Below are 18,486 nucleotides of genomic sequence, written 5' to 3'. Positions count from 1 at the left end.
AGAATCAAAAGTGGGGAAGGTGTGAGATCAAAGAAGAGAGAAGGAGGCATAAAGAGGGTGAGGAAACACAACCAGGGAGCCTGAAACTCAACTTCTGGAAATAGCTACAGGACTTCCGAAAACAGGCATGTCTTACTGTGAATTTTAAGTTCTATGTGTTTCTTCAGGGTAAAACTCTCCATCCACTCAAAAATTCAGGAAAACCTGGACACAAATTCCTTAAATAAATGGTTTGGTGAAAAGTGAGGGGGAAGGCTAAGAAGGCTGCTTCTTGGTTCACGTGGTGTGAAACAGAGACAGAGGCAGAATGGACAGACCATCCCCAAACTGACCTTATTCATCAGAAGATGATGACTTTATTCATCACTCATCTCAAGGACCTTAAATAGTATCTGGCGTGTAGTAGGTGCTTAATAAATATCTGTTGGTTGAAGGAATGAATGCATGAATTAATTAATTAATTAATGGAGAATTTGAAAGGCAGCAGTGATTTTAAGAAAGTAAGCCCTTTGGGAACCATGCAAATCCTGGAGAGGTGGTCATACTGTTATATATGAAATGAAGTTTCAAGTAATCTTTTCCAAATCTTACAGGTTAATAAAAGCCTGTTTAACATCTAGTTTACATCTAGGTTAACATTTAAGACTTTTAAAAATCATTGTTTCAAGAATAAATATGACCAAAAGGTTTGTTTTTTTTTTTTAATCTTAAAGTATCTACTTTTGCTTGCCTTTAATTACCTATTGTACAGAGACTCAAAAGGTTTCTAAAGTTACTACTAAAAATAAATGTCCAGAGCATAATTTAAAACTACTGGAAGAAAAGCATCCTGAAATACAGCTTTATAGACACTCTAGTTAAACCAAAAACTCTATCAGGCTGATTTCAAAGTATTAAAGGGTTAAGGCTAACAAATTACCTTAAAACTTAGTGGCTTAAAAGAGCAAAAAATATGCATCACCTCCCAGTTTCTATGGATTGAAATGTAAGAACTACTTAGCCCAGTGATCCTGGCTTGGAGTGTCACAGGAGGTTGCAGCCATGATGTTGGCCACGGCTCAATTTTCTGAAGGTTTGAATGGGCTGGAGGATTTCCTCCCAAGGTGGTTCATTCAAGTAGCTGGCAAGTCAGTACTGTTTCTTGGCAGAAGGACTCAGTTCCTCATTACAAGGATCTCTCCTTAGGGCTGCTTGAGTGTCCTCACAAGACAGGCAACTTCCACTTTCCAAGTGATTCAAAAGAAAGACAGAAGCTTCAGTATATTTTACAACCACCTTTGAAAGTGACACACCATGACTTCCACCACATTTGATTCATTAGAGGAAAGTCACCAAGTACAGCCCATAGTCAAGAGGAGGGAAATTAGGCTCCACATTTTATAGACAGGCGTGCCAAAGGTTTGGGGGACACATTTTAAAACCACCACAATTACTGTGAGTCAAAAATTTTAAGTATTCAGTTAAAAAGCTATATTTTAAATATATGTTGTACTTCAGTAATATAATGCAATTTAACAATTTAATGACCTTTTTTTTTTTTTTGGCTCCGTTGGGTCTTTGTTGCTGCTCGCGGGCTTTCTCTAGTTGCGGTAAGCGGGGGCTACTCTTCGTTGCGGTGTGAGGGCTTCTCATTGCAGAGGCTTCTCTTGTTGCGGGGCATGGGTTCCAGGTACGCAGGCTTCAGTAGTTGTGGCACACGGTCTTCAGTAGTTGTGGCACGTGGGCTTCAGTAGTTGTGGCTCGTGGGCTTTAGAGCTCAGTAGTTGTGGTGCACGGGCTTAGTTGCTCTGCGGCATGTGGGATCTTCCCGGACCAAGGCTAGAACCTGTGTCCCCTGCATTGGCAGGCGGATTCTTAACCACTGCGTCACCAGGGAAGTCCCTTCACTGACTATTATTTTAGCAATTAGAAATGCATTATTTAGCAAATTAGAAGTAAAGTAGTCCGTGAAGAATATTCCTTTACTGTGTCACATTATTGAAGAATGTTGTTAAAATTAGATCTTAAATACAACTTCTTTAATGCCAAATCAGCAAGGTCTGCCAGGTTGATGAATTTTTATCTCATTTTTCCATCTTTATTCATTATTCCTGACATTTTTATTTAATTAAAACTTGGCCATCTCCAAATGAAATTGAAAACAGTTTTTAAAGACAGACATCAATGCTTTGCATTCTAACAAAGGACAACGTGTGTATAGTTTCATGCATGCATTCCCAGAAAATATGTAGGTATTTATAGGCACTGTAGTGTATCAGAATAAAATTGATAATTCATTAAAATCACTTTAAAGAGCTGTCCTTGCCATTGGGTTTGAAGATGAACTTCTAGCTCACGACATTTCCTTTTGAAGGAATCGCTTTAAGAACACAAGTTATATTAACCTTAATGTACATCACAACAAGAAATAAAAAATGTCATAGTAAAAACATTCAGTTGAAGAACTGCTACCCTTAGGCAACACAGAGAATGTTACCACCAGGCTTTGTAAAACAATAAGTATTTGATATCTTTTAGGGACCACTACTAAAGAGTTGTTATGAATGAGGATATTAGATCTTAAGATTCCTATATCTATTTGTGCTTTTGATTAATCACTTATAAATTTAAACAACAAAAAATCATGGAGATTGTTGACATACAAGAAAGAAAATTAGCATTAAATATTAGAGATCTTTCCTAAATAATGCATTGTTTGAATAACCAGACTTGCTTTAATTAATATTTTCCATTGCATGTTTATTCATACCAGAAAGGGGAATAATTCATGTACAGACTATTGAACCAATTTTCTGCAAATGTTAGAGAAACAGTGGACACCTAATTTGACCAGAAATGGAAAAACATGACTGCTAGCTGATAATGATCATATTTTACTCTGAAATTATGGGTCAAAATTGTAATGTTTACCTCCCTACTTCACTTAAAAACTTGTTGTGCTATTTTCCCACGTGTAATCTCCTCAAGGAACTTCTAATGTCATTGAGGAAATTAGACCAGTATACATAGAAGGATCCCAGAATCCCGTTTAAGGCAGTATATGAAGAAGTCCTGGGTTTTAATGATTATGGTATAAGAGGTCACACAATTCCAACACTGAATGCACCTCTAATATATATATTAGTATCCCTTTAGCTGAGGCCCTATGAATAACATGATTCCTGTTAGAAATGGAAGTTATCAACAGATTTTTCAAAGGTTCTAAGGGCAATATAATTAGTAACAATAAAAGATATATAACCCATCAATAGTATAACATTTAACTGTTCATATACAAATTTTAATACTAACGGGCATCTCTTCCTCAAAGCAAGTCATACATAAGACTTACATTCCAAAAGGAGGACTCCATATGTACCTAGACCAAGCCAGAAACAAAAAATGAAAGTTTAATCTAGTGTTGTATTTGCAAGTTTTAATAACTGGAATCTTGAAGAAAGTAAATAATTCTGGGTTAACCTAAGTTTTCAGCATATTTGCCATTCATCACTGGGTAGAGTATAGTCAAATTTGATCTTTTGCATTGACAGGCATTTTTAACTATATATTTAAGGTAACCACAGAAAATAATATCATCCAACACTGATCCATCATAATAATTCATGATTAGTATTTTCTCAAAAAAAGACATTGAGTTATATGCTATTATAACCATATTAAATGCTTATTCATACTAATACAAAAAGAAAAACATAGTCACCTACTCACACAAAGATTTCTAACTTTATAATAGCTAATGATCTTCCTAATATTAAGAAACCTACAAAACTCTAGACTGACTCAGACGCTCCACTGCAGACTAAACATTCTCGAATAAAAACCAGAGCTGGGCAGTAGTTAAAGCAGCAAAAACAAGTTTTACTCAGGACTATCGCAATAAGGTAAAAGTGACTCAGTACCAAACCTGGATTAATTGCAAATACAGGGCAAGTGGGAATATACAGCCCAGGAGTGGAAGGGGAGGGAGGGTAGTGGATGGAAAATTGTTAAGGGGAACACCAGGGATAAGGAGAATTTCACCTAAACTGACCTAACAGGGTTCTTTGCTGAAGATAGGCCAGGGTAATTAGGCATCATCTGGGGGTGGTGAAGGATGAAGAACCTGATCAGATATAGAGGGTGATCAGATATTGAGGATGGGGGTCTCTTGCTAAACTGACTTGGCAGGGTTCTTGCTAAAACTGGATTTTACAAGGAAGTATACAGGTGAGTCCAGGAGAAGGTTCAGGAGCCTAACTAAAGTTTGGTCAATCAAGCAAAGAATCTGTCAACATAAACATAGATGATTTTAGGATACATACTGTAGTGATGTACAATCACTGCATGATCATTTTCATAGTTAACATCTAGTTTCAAAAAGTTCTAAGTGTGAACACACTTATCAGTAGAGTTTAAAAGAAAAAACTACAGTCATCCTTCAGTATGTATGGGGGATTGGTTCCAGGATCCCCTACAGATACCAAAATTGGACGGTGCTCAAGCCCCGCATATAAAATGGCATAGCATTTTCATACATAACCTACGCACAACTCCCATATACTTTAAATCATCTCTAAATTACTTATAATACCTATTGCAATGTAAATGCTATGTAAATAGTTGTAAATAAAATGTAAATGCTATGTAAATAGCTGCAGGCATGGTACAAACTCAAGTTTCGCTTTTGGAACTTTCTGGAATTTTTTTACAATACATTCTTAATCCACAGTTGGTCGAATCCATGGATACAGAACCTGCAGATACAGAGGGCCAACCGTATTTTTTTTCATAATTGTGAGCACATGGAAGGTCATTCTAAACATATTTTCAAAGTTCAAAACTGTAAAGAAAGAGGCTGATAGATTTGAAAACATAAACATTTCAGAAATTTGAATAATAAAATGCCATTATCAATGTTTACAAAAGACACACTGGCCTCAGCACTAGTCCATTGATCCAATAAGAAGCCTCCACCTTAGAATTTCTTATATTCACTGTTGCCCCTACTAGGAACTCTGTTGCTCAGGTCTCCAGATGTCCTTATTTCTCTCACTTCCTTCAAATTACTACTCAACTGTCACTTTCTCAGTGGGGCCTTTCATGACCACTTTATATAAAATAAATGACACGCCTCCCCAAAAGAAGTAGGTATTCTTATTCCCCCTTACCCTACTTTATTTTGTCCAGAGCATTAGTCCCCATCTGACATACTTTGTACTTAGTTGTTTGTTTATTTTCTGTCTCCATTCCCACTCCAAATAAAAGCATGATCCATGAGGTTAAGGACTTCATTTTGCCACTGCCATATCCCCAGTAACTAGAATGGTTGCTGCTCCATAGTCTGTGCTCAATAGGTTGTCATTAAATGAATTCCTAAAAGAAAAAAAGGATTTTAAAATATTGCTACATGCTGTCCAGATTACCTTCCCAAAATGTTGCAGCAGTCACCACTATATGTAAGAATGACTGTAACTGCTTCCCCATACTTTCACCAACACTAGACATTATCAATCTATTGTGTATTTATTTATTTATTATCAAAAGGATAGGTGTAGCTTTTATCAAATGAATAGTCAAACCTAATTTATAGCCAGGAGTATATATTTTTGTTGATAGATTCCTATGTAACACACTATACAGCATGCAAACAGAAACAATGCAGACAAAGTTTCAGAGTTAATATCCTCAATAGTTCATGCTCGTGCCTTTTAGCTCTAAGAATTAAAATGCAAATAAAATACATCTTCAGGGGAACCTGTGGAAGGCAGTAATCCCTCCATTTCAAGAAAGCGTCTTTCAGCCAGCACCATCCTTCTGTGAAATAAGCAATTTCTCTGGCAGGTCTGAAAGAAAGAATGAGAAAAATGAGAGGATCACTCATTATAACTGCCCTCCTGGAATCCTTTCAAGAATATGCTTCCATGACGATAAAGAGAATTCAGAGGCTAAGAGGCACTCTACTAAGATTTACGGGAGGTTTGGAATAGATCCACATGAAAGATAAATACAAATGTGCAAAAGAAAGACGGATGTGGCAGTGGTAAAGACATTCCTCATGTGACATGGAAGACCCCAAGGAACAGTGATTCCGGGGATGCAAACTCAGCCTGATGAATAGCTCTTGAGAATGACAGTTGTAAAAGAACATCGAGCAATTGGAAGACCTATGGGGAAATTGGCTTAGAATCTGAAACTAGATGGTCTGCATGATAAAGTTTCTAAGGCACAGATTATCTTTAAAACATCTCAGTGTTCAAAGACCACTGCCATACCCAATGTAGAAATTACAAAGATGGGCCATTCTTTGCATAGTTCTGAGTTAATACAAATAATAGCATAAACCAAAATTAAAACAACTTTCTGCCATTCTTTTCTTTTCAAGTTATTCTTTCCTCTCATATTTAATAGGATTTTAAAAAGTAAAATAGCTGTCTTTCCAAATTGCAAACTATAGATGTTCTATATAAACGCCAAATAGTCAGGCTTACTTCTAATATTAGCCAAATTCCCCATCTGAGAGACAGAACTTAAGCTGGCATTAAAGCAAAAAAATAATAATAATAATTAATTAATTAACTACTGCCAGATTACAGAAGACTTGGATCATTTCAGTGATGTTGCCAACAGATGGCAAATTCAGAGCAATGGGAGGTAATGACAAAATAATTACTTCTCAAGCCAAGATCCAAGCTAAGAATGTGCTCTCTGAGAAACAATGATTCTGCTCACTGCTGAGGGAAAAGACATACACACACAAATATTAGGAGAAAAATAATCAAATCTATAGAAATTAAGGCTGAGAACTAAAGTTAAAAATATTCTAGTAGAAGGAAAGGAAAAGGGGAAGGAATATTTTAAATATGCCAATTAAGAATAAAATTATATTAAAATTATTCAATGGTAATAATGCTGACCTTTTTAAAGCAGTTATATATAGTCCATGTCCTTTTACAAGTATGTCCTCATTCAACCCACAGGAACGCTATGAGCTTGATTTTATTATTACCCACATTTTACAGATAAGGAAACTGAGGGATAAAGAAGTTAAATAACCTTCCCAAGGTCACAACTTGTAAGTGGTAGAGCCAAGATTCATTGCTAGACATTCTGATTCCAGAGACCCTACCCTGGACATCACACCACTATGTATCAGGTTAAATGTTGCATGTAAACACCCAAAAGGCAGTTTAACTTTCTGTTTGAAGGCAACCCAGCTCTGTAAGCCTAGTTCACTATGACAGCATTGCTCTGCTCGCATAAAACTCAAAGATTCATTGATTCAAACATTTAATTAGCACTACGTATAACACAAACATCACATCAGGCACTAGAGAGATGACAATTTATTTCCAGCTCAGGAACAGCTTATAGCCCAGCAGGAAATAATACAGATATGTAAACAAAAATAATCATAATGTGATACAGGAAGTGACATCCTATGAGGTACATTTAAAATATAAAAAGTTACAGACTTACCAAAATACTATTGCATTTTTATCTCAGGCAGGGAGGGGGAAATGAGAAGAGAGAAAAGGATAAGAAAGAAATAATGGCTGAAAGCTTCCCAAACCTGAGGAGAGATTTGGATATTCAAGTTCATGGAGCATATAGGTCATGTTAAAACTTCAATTCAAAATAATCTTCTCCAAGACACAGCATAAGAAAATTGCCTAAAATCAAAGTCAAAAAGAGAGTTTAAAAAGCAGCAAGAAAAATCAAATTTATTTCATACAAGGAAACCTCCATAAGGTTATTAGCAGATTTCTCAGCAGAGACATTACAGACCAAGAAAGAATGGGAAGATATATTCAAAGTGGTGAAAGAAAAAAAACTGCCATCCCAAGAATACCCAGCGAAGTTATCCTTCAGAAATGAAGATGAGATAAAGAATTTCCTAAGACCTACCTCACAAGAAACACTGAAAGCAATTCTTGAAGATGAAATGAAAGGATACCAACTAGTAACATGAAAACTTATGAAAATAAATAGCACACTAGTGAAGGCAATATATAATCAAATTCAGAATACACTAATACTGTAATATGGTGGTATATTAACCACTTAACGCTAATATAAAGGTTTAAGAACAAAAGTAATAAAAATAGCTATAGTTACAATAACTTATTAATGGATACACAATATAAAAAGATGTAAAGTGTAACATCAAAAATATAAAATGTGGAGGGGGAAATGAAACAGTAGACTTTTCATATGCAATTGAAGTTTAGCTGTTATCAGCTTAAAACAGACCGTTATAACTATAAGATATTTGAGGTAAGCCTCAGGGTAACCACAAAGCAAAAACATCTAGTAAATACATGCAAGATAGAGAAAGACATTAAAATATACTGCCATGGAAAATAATTAATTTACAAAGGAAGACAGCAAGAGAGGAACAAAGGAATAAAGGAATTACAAAACAGCAAGAAAACAATTAATGAGATGGCAACAGTAAGTACTTACATATCAATAATTACTTTAAATGTAAATGGCTGAATGGAGACAAAATAAGACCCAACCATATGCTGCCCACAAGAGACTTACTTCAGCTTCAAGGACACACATAAGCTCAAAGTGAAGGGATGGAAAATGTTATCCCACACAAATGGATACCAAAAGAGAGCGGGGTAGCTATACTTATAGCAGACAAAATTAATAGACTTCAAGTAAAAAATAGTAACAAGAGACAAAGAAGGTCATTATATAATGATAAAGGGTCAATTCATTAAGATAATATAACAATTGTAAGTATATATGCATCCAACATCAGAGCACTTAAATATATTAAGCAAATATTAACAGATCTGAAGGAGTAATAGACAATAATATAATAATAATAGTAGGTTACTTCAACATCCCACTTCAAAAATGGATACATTAATCCAGACAGAAAATCAATAAGGAAACATTAAATTTGAACTATACTTTAGACAAAACAGACCCAACAAATATATACAGACATTCCATCCAACAGCAGCAAAATACAGTTTTCTCAAACACACATGGCATATTATCCAGGATAGGTCATATGTTAGGTAACAAAACAAATATCACAAAATTTAAAAAGACTGAAATTATACCAAATATATTTTCTGACCACAATGAAATGAAACTAGAAATCAATAACAGGGGAAAAATGGGAAAATTTATTAAAATGTGGAAATTAAACAAGATGCCACTAAACAACCAATGGGTCACAAGAAATCAAAAGGGAAATCAAAATATACCTTGAAATGGATAAAAATGAAAAAATATACTAAAACTTATGGGATGCAGCAAAAGCTGTGCTAAAAGGGACGTTTATAGCAATAAATGCCTACATTAAGCAAAAAGAAAGATCTCAAACAACCTAACTTTACACCTTAAGAAACTAGATAAAGAAGAAAAAACTAAGCTCAAAGTTAGAAGGACATAAAAAAAGATCATAACAAAAATAAATGAAATAGAGAATGAAAAACACAGAAATGATCAATGAAACTAAGAAATGATCAATGAAACGAAGAGCTGATTCTTTGAAAAAATAAAAAATTTGACAAACCTTTAGCTAGTCTCACCAAGAAAAAAATGAGTACTCAAACAAGTAAAATTATAAATGAAAAAGGCAACAGTACAACTGATAAAACACAAAGGATCATAAGAGACTACTATGAATGATTATATGCCAACAAATTGGACAACCTAGAAGAAATTAATTAAATTTTTAGTAACAAACAACCTACTAACCCTGAACCATGAAGAAATAGAAAATCTGACAGGTCAGTAACCAGTAAAGAGATTGAAGCAGTAATCAAAAACCTCCCAACAAGGAATATCCCAGGACCAGATGGTTTCCCCGATAAGTTCTACCAAACATTTAAATAAGAATGAATGCCAATCATTCTCAAACTCTTCCAAAAAATTGAAGAGGAGGCAACATTTCCAATCTCAGTTTTTTAGGCTAGCATTACTTTATACCAAAGACAGATATGGGGCTTCCCTGGTGGCACAGTGGTTGAGGGTCCGCCTGCCGATGCAGGGGACACGGGTTTGTACCCCGGTCTGGGAGGATCCCACATGCCGCGGAGTGGCTGGGCCCGTGGGCCATGGCCGCTGGGCCTGCATGTCCAGAGCCTGTGCTCCACAACAGGAGAGGCCATGACAGTGAGAGGCCCACGTACCGCAAAAAAAAAAAAGACAGATATGCATACTACAAGAAAAGAAAACTACAGGCCAATATCCCTAATGAATATAGATGCAAAAATTCTCCAAAAAATACTAGGTAACCAAATTCAACATCACATTAAAAGAATTTTAGGACTTCCATGGTGGCACATTGGTTAAGAATCTGCCTGCCAATGCAGGGAACACAGTTTCGAGCCCTGGCCCAGGAAGATCCCACATGACGCAGAGCAACTAAGTCCACACACCACAACTACTGAGCTTGTGCTCTAGAGCCCGCGAGCCACAACTACTGAGCCCACGTGCCACAACTACCGAAGCCCACGCACCTAGAGCCCATGTTCCACAAGAAGAGAAGCCACTTCAATGAGAAGCCCGCACACCGCAACAAAGAGTAGCCCCCGCTCTCCGCAACTAGAGAAAAGCCCGCGTGCAGCCACGAAGACCCAATGCAGCCAAAAATAAATTAATTAATAAATTTATTAAAATAAAATAAATAAAAGAATTTTACGCCATGATCAAGTGGGATTTATCCCTGAGATGAAAGGGTGGCTCAACATACAAAAATCAATAAATGTGATACACCACATTAATAAAATGAAAGATTAACATCATATGATCTCAATAGATGCAGAGAAAGCATCTGACAAAATTCATCATTTCATGATAAAAACTCTCAGCAAATTAGGTATAGAAGGAATGTACCTCAACATAAAAAAGGTCATTATATGATAAGCCCACAGCTAACATCATACTCAACAGGGAAAGGTTGAAAGCTTTTGCTCTAATATCAGGAGCAAGATAAGGGTGCCTACTCTCACTACTCCTATTCAACATAGTACAGAAAGTCCTAGCCAGAGCAATTAGGCAAGAAAAAGAATAAAAGGCAAAAGGCATCCAAACTGGAGAGGAAGAAATAAATTGTCTTAGTTTGCTAACGACATGATCTTGTATATAGAAAATGCTAAAGAAACTACCAAAAAAACTGTTAGACCTGATAAACAAATTCAGTAAAGTTTCAGGATAGAAAATCAACATACAAAAATCAATTGCATTGGTATATACTAACAATGAACTATCTGAAAAAAAGATAAAGAAAACAATCCCATTTACAACAAAGTCAAAAACAATGAAAACTTAGAAATAAATTTAACCAAGGAAGTGAAAGATCTAGACACTGAAAACTATAATACATTCATGAAGAAATTAAAGAAGCCACAAATAAATGGAGAGAGATCCTGTTTTCATAGGTTAGAACTAACTAACATTGTTAAAATGTCCATACTACCCAAAGCAATCTACAGATTCAGTGCAATCCCTAACAAGTTTCCAATAGCATTTTTCACAGATATGGAAAAAACAACTCTAAAATTGCATGTAACCACAAATGACCCTGTACAGCCAAAGTAATCTTGAGAAAAAACAAAGCTAGAGGCACGATACTTCCTGATTTCAAACTATATTATAAAGCTATAGTAATCAAAACAGTATGATACTGGAATAAAAATAGACACATAGACCAATGGAATAGCATCAAGGGTGCAGATTGAAACCCTTGCACATGTGCTCATATAATTTTTGACAAGGGAGGCAAGAATACTCGATGGGGAAAGAATAGTCTCTTCCATAAATGATGTTGGAAAAAAATGGATAGTCACATGCAAGAGAATGAAACTGGACCCCTACATTACACCATTCACAAAAATGCAATGCATTAAAGACTTAAATGTAAGGTCTGAACTGGTAAAATTCCTGGTAGAAAATATAGCAAAATGCTCCTTGCCATAGGTCTTGGCAATGATATTTTTGGATGTGAAACTAAAAGCACAAGCAACAAAAGCAAAATCACCAAGTGGGATTATATCAAATTAAACAGCTTCTGCACAGCAAAAGAAACAACCAACAAAATGAAAAGGCAACCTATGGAATGGAGCACATGTATGCAAACCATATATTTGATAAGGGGTTAATATCCAAAATATATAAGGAACTCATACAACTCAATAGCAAAAAAAAAATTCTGATTTTAAAATGGGCAGAGGACTTGAATAGACATATTTCCAAAGAAGATATACAAATAGCCAACAGGTACATGAAAAGTTGTTCAACATCATTAATCAACAGGGAAGTGCAAAACAAAACCACAATGAGATACTACCTCACACCTGATAAAATGACCATTATCAAAAAGACAAGAAATAGCATCTGTTGGTAAGGATGTAGAGAAAAAGGAGCCCTTGTACACCATTGGAAGGAATGTAAATTGGTGCAGCCATTATGGAAAACAGTATGGGGGTTCTTGAAAAAATTAAAAATAGAACTACCATATGATCCAGAAATTCCACTCCTGCGTATTTAACTGAAGAAAACAAAAGCACTAATTCAAACAAATATATGCACCCTCATGTTTACTGCAGCGTTTTTTACAATAGCCAAGATATGAAAATAACCTAAGTGTCCATCAATGAATGAACAGATAAAGATGACATGATTATTATATATATATATATACACATATATATGTATGTGTATATATACATATATGTATATATACACATGTGTACATGTATATACATATATTATACTACACACACACACAATGGAATACAATTCAGCCAGGAAAAAATGAAAGCTACCATTTGCAACAACATGGATGGAACTTAAGAGCATTGCACTAAGTTAAATGAGTCAGATAGAGAAAGACAAATACCATGTGATCTTATTATATGTGAAATTTTAAAAAACAACAAATGAACAAACAAAAACTAGTTCATAGATACTTGCCAGAAGTGGGGGGTAGGAGATAGGTAAGTGGGCAAAGGGAGTCAAAATAAATGTCATGGAGATGTAATGTACATCATGAGGATTATAGTTAATAATACTATGTTGCATATTTGAAAGTTGCTGAGAGTAGATCTTAAAAATCTTGATCACAAGAAAACCAATTGTAACTATGTATGGTGATGGTGATGGATGTTAACTAGACTTACTGTGGTGATCATTCTGCCATATATACAAGTATCAAATCATTATGCTTTATACCTGCAACTTATGTTATACGTCAATTATAATTATAATACCTCAATTTTAAAAAAAGTATTCAAATATAAAGTGCAGGCTACGGCAAAAGAAAAGGCAAAAAAATTTTTTTTACATAAGCAGTACTCTGGTTGATAACATTTTTTGCCACAGGGGCTTAGATTAACAATTCTAAACAACTATATATGTATACTGGAATTGAACAATGAAGTAAATGGATGGTGGGTGGTGGGAGCAGGTTTTTCACTATTTGAGAGGAAATTATAGACAAGCAAGGGGACAAGACTAGAATGACCCTTGTGGTAATGGATTAGAATGGGAGACATCAGTATAAACTCATGTTTAGCGTAACATAAATATAGATGGAAATGTATAGGAATACTTACAGATATGTGTATATGCACAGGTTTATATACTTACATATACTTCCTTGTTCTGTCAGCTGTGAGGCCTAAGAGAAACAAACAACATGCTAACACACCTAAAGCCCGAATTTTTATTTCTAATACCATGCTCAATAAAAGAATCCAAAACTACCTGGAGAAATGTCTGATTCTAGGACTTGGGAAGTAGTTATTCAAGATGAGCATGGAATATCTTGTACAGAGTAATTTTAAAAATAAGCCAAGGGCTTCCCTGGTGGCACAGTGGTTGAGAGTCTGCCTGCCGATGCAGGGGACGCGGGTTTGTGCCCCGGTCCGGGAAGATCCCACATGCCGCGGAGCGGCTGGGCCCGTGAGCCATGGCCGCTGAGCCTGTGCGTCCGGAGCCTGTGCTCTGCAACGGGAGAGGCCACAACGGTGAGAGGCCCACGTATCGCTAAAAAAAAAAAAAAAGCCAAAATTGGTAAGGGTATGTCAAACTGGTACAGAAACCAACCGCAAGAACTCCCAAAGGCCAAAGCTGGAACAATTTGAGCAGCAAATAATAAAGTTGTATTAGATTATAACCCAAAGTATAAAATACTCATAAATCCATACTAATCTAAATAACTGATTGAATAAATAAACAGAGGGAAAATATAGAAATCTCAATCTGACCTGGAGAATATTCTGCAAAATACATGAACAGTACTCCTCAAACTATCAAGGTCATCAAATACAAGGGAAGTCTAAGAAGCTGTCACAAACAAGAGGAGCCTAAGGAACCATGACGTGTAAATGTAACGTGGTATCTTGGATGGGATCCTGGAACAGGAAAAAGACATTAAACGACAAAAACTAAAGAAATCTGAGTAAAATCTGGACTTTAGTTGGTAAGAATGTATCAATGCTGGTCCATCAGTTGGGCTAAATGTATCATACTAATGTATATATTAATAATAGGGGAAACCAAGTATGAGGTATTATGGGAACTCTCTGTACTATCTTCACAACTTTTGTGTAAGTCTAAAACTACTATAAAATGTAAAAGTTTATTAAATATAAACATCATAAGAAATAAAAAGAATTTAAAGAATGTATGAATCAAATTGAATATTTTTACATTTATGAATTTCTAAAAAGAAAAATAACATCCTATGAATATGTACCTCCAAGTATTACGTGGTTAAGTACCTTAAAAACTTATACACGGGAAAGATGGACATTTTTCTCAATATGTAAGAATATTACAAGAATAGAGCAACTTCTTAGCAAATTCCAAGAAGCAGGACTTCTGAAAAAAATAAAGGACTCAAGTAAAAAGTTGCAGGACAAACCTGAAGTGGACAGAATTGGTATTATTAAAGAATAAGACTGTCTCCCTGAATGACTCTCGATTCCTAGGAAGGCTTGTTCTTATTTTCCAAAACTTTAACCAAAAGTTAAAAGTTAAAGTTATTTTCCAAAACTTTAACCAAAACTTTCAAAAAGTTGGGCTTGAAATGAACTGCCAAAGACTGAATGGACAGTGGTCAATTGTCAAATCAACTGAACAAAAGAGGATCATGGACTCTCAGAGCTGGCAAAATCACCAGGGTCAAACCTTTATTTCTTACATGAGGAGGCTGAGATGCAGAGAGATGAGGTGTCTTGTCCTACAAAATACGGGCAGCTGCTGATTCAGGATTCTAGAGCCGAATTCCCTCTATCTCCAGGGCCATGCTTCTCCCAGTGTATAACACCAGTAACAGCGAATGACTGCTACCTGTTACTTCTCATAGCCATTGCTTCCCCAGTACACTCTCATTCTCTCCCTTCTCTTGGGATAGACAAAGGTTCTTCTATCACAATCCACTTACTCATTGAGCATATACAGAGACTCAAATAGTTCTCTATGCAGTACCCCATGCATCCTCTACCCAGGATAAGAATTGACACAATCGATAACAGTAAACTTCTAGTCCATTCCTAAAAGACAAGAAAAGGTACTAATATAAAGCAGCTATGCCCTAAGGTGACAAGTTAATACTGGAACTGGAGTGAACAGCCTCCTACCATAATAAACGCAGAAACTTCATTAAAGTAATGTTTGCTTATTAAACTGGAAGCAATTAAAAGTAATCAACAAAAAAAGTGATCTATTTCTTCTACTATATTAATTCAATTTGGATGAGAATAATCTATACCTCAAATTAATCACTTCAGTGGGAGTTGGTTAAAAGAGTTAAGTTTTCCAGCCTATCAATTTTTAAACTAAAATGGAGAAAAACACAAAAGCAGTTCAGTTTAAATAAAAGTACTTTGAAGCTTTGAACTTCAAAATAATCAGATATTGAGCAGACATAGCTATTTTTCCAACGTAGATCCTAATTAGTTTTCTTCGGTCTGAGGCTGAGATGCATCTAATAAACTTGCAAATTTAGCAATTATCTGCAAAAATCTTTTCCTTTAAATAACTTGAGAGTTGTCTCCTGGGACTAAAAATATAAGCAACAGATAGAGAAATGTTTAAAAATGACAAATTTGCCTGACTAAAATATACTTAGAAATGTGAAAAATCTGTGCTTAAATAAGTTACCTCAAAATTGCATCATGTGACCATGAATTTCAAACTTATTAAACTTTCAAAATCTCAAAGGTGTAAGGAAAATGTCAGCAGTTCCTGGCAAGCAAGAGTAAACTTTATACTATGATAATGCTTCACAGACTGCAAAGTCTGAATTTCAGAGCAGAAAGAAATCTCAGCAACCACCTAAATGAAATTCTGTTTTTCACATTTGTTTATTATACTTACAGTCTGAGTTAACTCCCAGAAGGGACAAGGGTAGTTGGGATTAAAACCCCAGGGTACTGCCTGCTCACTCAGTGCTTGCCACCTCTTCCCATCATAAGGTGCAGCCCTCTCAGTTTCCTCTCTTCAGAGCTGGGTGGCTGCCAGGTTTATATAACAAAGAAACCTGCACTCCCTCATCCTCATCTGTTTTCTTGGTTCCTCTTCACCCTAAAAGTCAAGACTATTTACTTTGGGATCTTTATTTCCTCATAGAGCACAAGACCTGACTGTTTGCTTTCTAGCTTAAAGCAATAGGTCTAAAATATAATACAACCTTTATTCTTTTCCTTCTAAAATAGGGTGACAGTAAGTAAAATATATCTTTCAGATCCAGGACGAGCAAAGGAGAAGTTATTAAAGTATATGCCAATTAACGAATAATCATACGAAGTGGAGCTCCCCTCAGTGACTCAACATAGTTGTTTTTGTTTTTTGCGGTACGCGGGCCTCTCCGCTCCGTGGAATGTGGGATCCTCCCGGACCGGGGCACGAACCCATGTCCCCTGCATCGGCAGGCGGACTCTCAACCGCTGCGCCACCAGGGAAGCCCAACATAGTTGGTTTTGTTGCAAAGAAGCAGGCTCTGGAGTCAGACTTCCAGAGACCTTAAATCCTGCTTCTCCCACTGATTAACTGTGTGACTTTAAGCTCGATGTTCTTCTTACCACATCCTCACCAGTTTTATATTTCAAAAATAAAAAGGAAAGAAAATATCAATATACATATATTTATATATCTGAAATTATAAAAATATGTAATTATATATAAAATTATATATATAAGTCCCTGGATTACTGCCTCAATGCCTCTTTTTAAAATGTCAAATAACACATTATTTCATTACTTTTTATCTTTCAGGGGTTATCTCTGCTATACTAAACATGTGTCAGTCAGCCTATTATGTAATCCAGGGGCTACTTACACAAGTTCCTTAAAATTTCCAAGTCTCAGGTTTCCTCATGTATAATCCTTAAAGAATAAAGGGAGACAACAACTATTCTGCTATGAGTTAAATGTAGAGATTTAGCAGACTTTTCACCCTCTTCTAGCCTTCTCCCTTTATAACAGAGGCTAGAATCTTAGGAACTATATTTCTCAGACTCCTTTGCCAATGTGATTCTAGATATAGTTCAGTTTCTACAATTCGGGTGAGTTTTGGAAGACAGACAGCTACAGTACATTACTCTTCCTTTGGTAGTAGCAGGTAACCATGTGACCTCTGGCATACATAATGCTTCACAGGGGCCTCTGGATATTTCCCACCCCCATCCCCGCCCACACCTCAGCATTACCTATCTTCATGCTACAAGTTGTCTTTTCCTAACATGGCAAAAGCAGCAACCTCTTGATCCTCTAAAAATCTAGAGCCAACAGAAAGTCAGTGACTTTTCCTGACCTTCACTCTTCAAACCCATCCAATAATTTTGTAATCAACTAATCACCTGTATTAAATTCCTCTCTTCACAAAATACTTAGAATAATGTCTGTTTTCCTGACTGACCTGACTGATAAACCTATAAAGTATTCATCACAGTGCAGTGCCTAGCACAGAGTAGGCACTCAATAAAGATAACTTGTAATGGTAGTAGTCGTAATAGCCACAGCAGGAGGAGGAGTAGAGGCAGTAAACTAAACACCCACATTTTCAAACAAAACAAGGATAAAGTACCACGCAAATTAGGGGAAGTTCTGGATTATGGAAATCATAAGAGAAACGCTACCTTAGTTTTTAGAATTTGATGCAATCATTCAATTCAGCTGTCATGCTCTTTTGTTGAACAATATATGGATTTGCAAGTATTGTTTGTGTATTTTATATCCTTGTGATTTGGAGGAATGATCCCTAGAGAAGAAACCAGGAAATCTGGATTCAAATCTCACTCAGCCAATTTTTAAACTGTGATCTTGTAGAAGTCAGCTTTTGGTGCTTCAGTTTTCAAATCTGCAAAACGAAGTAGTCGAACCAAATGCTCAGTGAGGGCCTATGTTCTGCTTTTTTAACTAAGTATGTGAAGGGCTTTAAGGTCCTTGAGGACTATTGCCCAAAGTCATTTAAATATTCCCCTGAAATCAAATGTATGTGATTAATTTTCCTAAGAAAGAAAGCATTTGCAT

The 18,486-nt window shown here is 35.9% G+C and overlaps 1 long non-coding RNA gene across 2 annotated transcripts; it reads right to left on the bottom strand.

Annotated features, from left to right (window-relative positions):
* Positions 1-1,518: 1,518 nt before the first annotated feature.
* On the bottom strand, positions 1,519-13,971 carry LOC137222144 (uncharacterized). Of its 2 annotated transcripts, XR_010942346.1 has the most exons (4): positions 13,597-13,628; positions 7,550-7,649; positions 5,735-5,822; positions 1,519-5,352 (listed from the first exon to the last, which is right to left on the bottom strand). It is a non-coding gene; the product is annotated as an uncharacterized lncRNA (long non-coding RNA). The 2 variants fall into 2 exon arrangements; XR_010942345.1 differs by having other exon boundaries at positions 7,550-13,971.
* Between the last annotated feature and the right edge of the window lie 4,515 nt (positions 13,972-18,486).

The sequence above is a fragment of the Pseudorca crassidens genome, chromosome 3 (assembly GCF_039906515.1).
Source record: "Pseudorca crassidens isolate mPseCra1 chromosome 3, mPseCra1.hap1, whole genome shotgun sequence".
Classification (NCBI taxonomy): domain Eukaryota; kingdom Metazoa; phylum Chordata; class Mammalia; order Artiodactyla; family Delphinidae; genus Pseudorca; species Pseudorca crassidens.
The sequence above is the reverse complement of the archived record's forward strand: the minus strand, read 5'-3'. Positions and strand labels throughout refer to the sequence as shown.